Source organism: Sus scrofa, chromosome 4 (assembly GCF_054392235.1).
Source record: "Sus scrofa isolate SSC_HxYL_T2T_F1_AM1 chromosome 4, Sscrofa_HxYL_maternal_Yorkshire_Landrace_v2.0, whole genome shotgun sequence".
Taxonomy (NCBI): domain Eukaryota; kingdom Metazoa; phylum Chordata; class Mammalia; order Artiodactyla; family Suidae; genus Sus; species Sus scrofa.
The window spans coordinates 83,683,747-83,689,746 of NC_139386.1; the positions used below are offsets into that span (position 1 = coordinate 83,683,747).

At 52.1% G+C, this 6,000-nt stretch overlaps 1 long non-coding RNA gene across 2 annotated transcripts; it reads left to right on the forward strand.

Moving 5' to 3' along the window:
* Positions 1–999: 999 nt before the first annotated feature.
* LOC102162866 (uncharacterized) lies at positions 1,000–5,307 on the forward strand. 2 transcript variants are annotated; one of them, XR_014843106.1, is made up of 4 exons: positions 1,000–1,129; positions 4,083–4,151; positions 4,259–4,310; positions 5,171–5,307. It is a non-coding gene; the product is annotated as an uncharacterized LOC102162866 (long non-coding RNA). The 2 variants fall into 2 exon arrangements; XR_014843105.1 differs by lacking the exon at positions 5,171–5,307 and having other exon boundaries at positions 4,259–4,387.
* Positions 5,308–6,000: the final 693 nt, after the last annotated feature.

Consider the following 6,000-nt stretch of genomic DNA (forward strand, 5'->3'; position numbering starts at 1 on the left):
GTGAGAGGCCCTTTGTCCCACACGGCGCCCCTGCTGTCGGTCCCCCGAACATTCAGGGATCCAGGCCTGTGTCACGTTGGCCTTTCTAGACAAACGGCAGATCCCAGATCTAGTAGGTGATGTGACGCTCAGCTCAACATGTGAACCTCCTCCCGGGACACCTCTGCTCGTGCATCCAGAACCAGCGGGGGTGGGGGTCGTGTGCACACCTGTGTGTGTGTGCATGTATGTGCCTGTGTGCTTGTGCTTGTGTGCAGGTGTGTGCATGTATGTGCATGTATGTCTGTGCATATGTGTGCCTGTGTGCACATCCAGAACCAGCAGGGCGTCTGGGGCCATGTACACACCTGTGTGTGTGCATGTATGTGCCTGTGTGCATGTGTGCACATGTGTGCTTGTGTTCAGGTGTGTACATGTATGTGTATGCCTGTGTGCAGTCCACTTCCTGCTAGGGAGCCACTTTTGACCCTCTGCCTTAGGGCCCTAAGACTCGTTTTGCCTCTGAGACACATTTTCACAGCAAAAAGCTGGTCTTTCCTTCGATTCTTGGGGACACGGCCACCTGAGCCAGACTGTGACACTCACTCCTGAGCTCTTTCCAGGTTCCGGGCTCCGGGCTCACCTGAGCGCTGGCTTTCCCGCCTGGGCATTGCCTCCAGCCCTGCCTCCCTAGGGCTCACCCTCCCTACTCAACCCACAACCCCAAGAGTCCTCACAAGGAAAGAACCCTCCCTCTGGGCGGATCCTAAGTAACTGGAGGAGAAAGCCGACAGTGGGAAGCGCTTCCTCCCTATCCCTGCCTGCTCCCCAGGGAATCCCAGCCCTTAAGCAGGCACCAGCTTCCCAGAGCCTGATTAGTCACATCCTGCCCTCCGAGGAGGAGGCGGCTTCTGGAAGGGCGGCCTCGGGGCCGGGGCCAGAGCAGGGATCCAGGCTCCACTGCCATCCCGCCTGCGAGAGCCTCACACAAAGCTCCCTCTGTGCTCCCCACCCGCCTCCCGCCTCCTGCTGCGTCCTACAAACAGCAGTGGAAGTTTGGACCAGGGTCTGCCGCTTAAAAACTGAAAGAAACAGAGTAAAAGAAAGGCAGCTGAAAAAAAAACAACAGAAACTCAAAGCCAAATTCTTGGTAAGTGTATACTTTTTAAAACTACGAGAAAACGGAAAAGGCTTTCAGAAATTCCTGTGGTCAAATCCAGTGACCACAGATTTTTAGGTACATCTTGTTTTCCTGACGACAGCAGAGCCAGCCCAGAGCACAGAGACGCATCTCCCCTCACAAAGCCCGGGGGACCAGCTTCAGCTTTTTAAGTCAAGAGAAAGACCCAGACAGAAAGGGGGTCCCACCTGCAGACAGCCTTGCCGGGCCCGGCCCCCCACTGTCTCCACGCCTGGAGGGTTGTGTCCAGGGACTGGCCCCCCCAACCCCCCACTGTCCCCACGCCTGGAGGGTCGTGTCCAGGGACTGGCTGGCTGGAAAGGGACCGTGCCTGGCTGGGCTGCTCTCCTCCACCCTCTCGCCGCCGCAGAGCCTGAGGGCCTGAAAGGCTGAAATGGAGGGTGGGGCGTGATTCATTCTGAGCTGAAAAGTGACTCAAAAAGGAAATTGCCTGGTGTGCTGGGAGGACACGGCTCACGCTCACCCTCTGTGACCAGACTCTGTGTCAGGAGCCGTCGCGGGAACACGCCGGGCACACTCCAGGCATCGCCTACCACTCGGTGACTCACAGGCCGTCCTGCCAGCCTGGTGCTTCTGACCGCACCCACCACCCTGCACGGGGTCCCTGCGATGCCTGGAAATGTGTGGATCTGAGGCCAGGACAGGCTCAAAAGGAGCACAGACGGCGGGGGGTAAAATGGCCCGGAACCCAGACCCTATTCAAACATAACTCAACTGCAATCCAGTCAATCATAAATTACAATCAATTAATTAACTTATAAATATGTTTAAAATAAAAAATACAGATTAGGGTAGCGTGTAAGAAATTACCATTTGGTAAAAACGTCAAAGACGGGCAAATATCCTCATTTACATCGTTCGGTCTAACACGCTTCGGGGACGTGTGAGAAGCCAAAGCTGCTTCAGTGGCGTCTCAGAAGAGCTGACCTCACTGCTGGTGGCCCATCACCTCTGCCTCACCTGGGGTTCCCCCCTGCGGCTCCCTGTGCACCTGGCAGGTTCTGGGGCCACCTTGCCTTCACCCAGGGCCTCACAGGGGGCACTGACCTCCAGACAAATTTGCACCATGCCAGGCCTGTGTGGTTACCACAGAGCCTCCACTGTCCCCAGAGCAGCCCAAGACCTGACGGAAGCCACATCAGACCTCTGGGCAAGGCTCAGGTGACAGGGACCACCCTCCGGCTCCGCCCAGCCTGGGGAGCCCCATGTCTCAGCTCCCCTGCAGGCAGGTGGGAGCCGGGGATGTCCGCACCCCAGGAGCCTCAGGTACCGCCACGGAGCTCACTCCTCCCAGGCACAGGACGGACACCAGGGCCTCTGTTGGCCAGTCCTCCTGGCTGCCTCTCCCGCCAGTAGCATTTACACCACACCAGGCTCTGGCCAGTGAAGAACCACCACATCCCAGGAGGCTGAGATGCTGCGCACACAGGTGTCAGGCCAGGCTGCAACTGCAAGCAGGCAGCAGGATGGAGTGACAGCTGCTGGTGATGAATGATGGGGGTGGGTGACAGGGAGGAGGGTCACCTCCTGGGTGTCAGGCTCTGTGCGAGGCACCAGGAGCACAGCCGGCAACACGGCTCTCACCCTTAGAGCCTGTGGGTTTGACAGATGCGATACTTGGAGTTGTTTTTAGAAAAAAATTACCATTTTTAAGAGAAAGCAGGATAAATGAAGTCGTATTTAGAAAAATAAATACAGTTTTGGAGGTTTTCTGTTTTTTTTTTTTTTTTTAAGGCTTCACCCCTGGCATGTGGAGGTTCCCGGGCCAGGGACTGAATCTGAGCCGCAGCTGCAGCAACTCCGGACCCTTTAACCCACTGCACCGGGCTGGGGATGGAACCTGCGCCTCCACAGCAACCCGAGCCACTGCAGTTGGAATCTTAACACACTGCACCACGACGGGAACCCCCAACACAGTTTTTTTTGGTAAGAGTAAGCAGGATCCGTAAGGATTTTCGCCAAAAGGAACAGCTTGGGATCTTGGAAGCACATGGAATGTACACACACAATCCAGACAGGAAAGCTATCATATCGAAACGTTCAGAATCTGATTAATTTTAGAAAAAGAAGAAAAAATAGTAACACATCCTGCCTCTGCTGCTGACCCTGTTAGAGGGTCACAAGCACTCCCAGACCTGCCCTGGCCACCAGCACGGAAGGGGACGGTCTGAAGCTTTGATTTGCCTCCAGCCCACACCTCCCCGCAGACGGGATGGTCGGGACGAGCGCCCTCAGGCAGGCTGGCCGGGCAGGAAGCAAGAGCCTCCTCAGCGTCACCTTCTCACCCGACGGTCTCAACATTTGTGTCCAACACCAGTGGACCCATGAATTCTCTACCCTCTTCCCGTGGCCTGCCTCTCTCTTCTCAAACCAACAGCACACCACTGTGACAGGAAACTCCTATCGGCCACTAACTCTTCCAGTCTTTTTCAGCTTTGCATTGGTTTTCTCAGGCAGTTTGTTTTCCCAAATGTATTTTGGAGTCAGCTGGTCTATTTCCCTGAAAAAGTGCCTACCGAGATCTGGATGGTGACTGTGTGATCACTAGAGCAACATTAGGAACACTGACAGAGTAACTGGAGTGTCCTCTGATCCGTGACCGTGCCATTATTCCCCATCTTTTAGGGCTTCTGTAATTTCGTCCAGCAGTGGTCTTGTGTGTGTCTTTTCCTAGACTTACTCTTGAGTGTCGTGTTTGGTGTTGCTATCATAGGCGGGGTATTTTTGTTCTGTTTCCCAGCTCTCTGCTCCCGGGATAGCATACAGTTGATTTTTGTATGCCAGCCATTATCCGGTGGCCTTGCTGAGCTCCCTATGGGGTCTCAGGAAGTTTCCACAAAGCTCCGAAAGCCACTGTCCCATCACCTGCAAAGGAACTCATTGTCTACCTCTTTCCTTCCAGTCGTAGGCCGGTCATTTACGTTTCTTCGGGCACAGCTGGAACTTCCCATAATTTACAGAAGCACGTGAGGTCAGTAGCTCCCTCACATTGGTCTCAGTCTCTGGGAAGGTGGTACTATTTCACCTCTCGCTGTGGTGTTGGCTCTGGCTTGTTTTTTAATTGGTATTTTTTCACAGATTCGGGGTTAGGGCCCACACGCCAAGGCAGCTCGACCAGGCGCCTGAGGAGGTGAGAGCCACGGGCCTCAGGGACTCGCCCCTGAGGGTCCAGCAATCGCATTCATTCCTTCGCATCTCAGCAGGTCCTAGGTGAGAGCCGAGGGCCTCGCTCTGTGCCATGTGCCAGAGACACAGCAGTGAGCACGGCGTCCTGCCTCTGGGAGGCTCCAATGATCAGTGTCGCTCAGACAGCATGGAAGCCAGGGCCGCACCGCAGGGTCTCATCTGTGCCTGGAGTTAAGGGCAGCGTTGAAGCGGCTCCTGACTGGGTGATGGGGGAGGAGGAAGGTGCAGGTGGCAGGAGGTGCAGGTGGCAGATGCCTGGGCTGGAGGGGGCCGGGGCAGGGCTCCTGCCCAGGTAGCAGGTGACGGGAGGGAAGCAGAGCACCAGCCCTCATTCCAACCCTCAGCAAGTACCTCATTCACGCTGGAGGCTTTAAGCCCTGAGCCAGACAGGCCTCCAGGGCCAAACCTTTCATTCACATTCTAGGTTCCCTTTAACGTAGAATCTTTAGATTCCAACAAAAGCAGCACATGTATAAAAATTACACCAGGAGTTCCCATCATGGCTCAGTGGTAACTAACCTGACTAGTATCCATGAGGATGCAGGTTCGATCCCTGGCCTCGCCTGGTGGGTTAAGGATCCGGTGTTGCAAGGAGCTGTGGTATAGGTCAAAGATGCAGCTCAGATCTGGCATTGCTGTGGCTGTGGTGTGAGCCAGCAGCAAGAGCTCCAATTAGACCCCTAGCCTGGGAACCTCCATATCCCACAGGTGTGGCCCTAAAAAGCAAGAAAAAAAAAAAAAGAAAAAAAAAAGTACACCAGGAAGGCAGTGATACCACATCTTTCTAATTTTTGTCACATGCAGGCAAGCTCCTGGACGTGCTCTGCAGTGGATGCAGGAAACGGCTCCTTCAGTAACAGGTGGCATTTTATTCTCCATCTGCCTGCTTTTTGGCTTTCTTCTGTTACCAGTGTTTTTGCTTTATTTTTGTTTTATGTCAGAAAGAAGCCGTTCGGCAAACGCGTAACTTAGCGTCGGCGTCTTTCTTGAGTAACAGTCTTTACATGTTCTATCCTGTGAGATTCCAGACCCTTGAAATCATTTAATAAGTAGAATGTTTTTCTTCCTGCAAATATATCCCCTTAAATGTTTATTCTAGCATAAAAGCTTTCCTATGGCATCAAATAAACACCATAGAATAATTTCAATTGAGAATAGAAATGCTGTGCTTATTCTCGTCCGGCCGGTGACTATATTTATGCGTTTAATAAATACTTCTGAAGTGGTTCCTATATCGTGAGCCAGACACTCTGATAACTTGGCTAAACAACTTTGTTTTACTGCCTTTAATTTACAAACGTGATTAGATTTTTCTTCCTTGAAATTATATATGCAAGCCTGTATTAACTCTATATGCATATACATAATTATAGATAATTACCTTCGGTTCCTAAAAAGTAATTAATTATTAAACTGCATTGGCCTTTCGATGAGTCTAGATAAGAGATGCGGGAGCTTTAAGAAGAACATGTTGTCTGTTTGGTGTACTGTATAATAACTTATGAAAATTTTACGTGTCTCCCCTAAATTATATCCACAATGTAAAAAAAAAAAAAAAAAAAAAGCAACAAAAAAAAACCACTGGATAAAAAATAAAAATAAATGTCTGGCCTTGCTTTTTCTCTTCTCTCTGC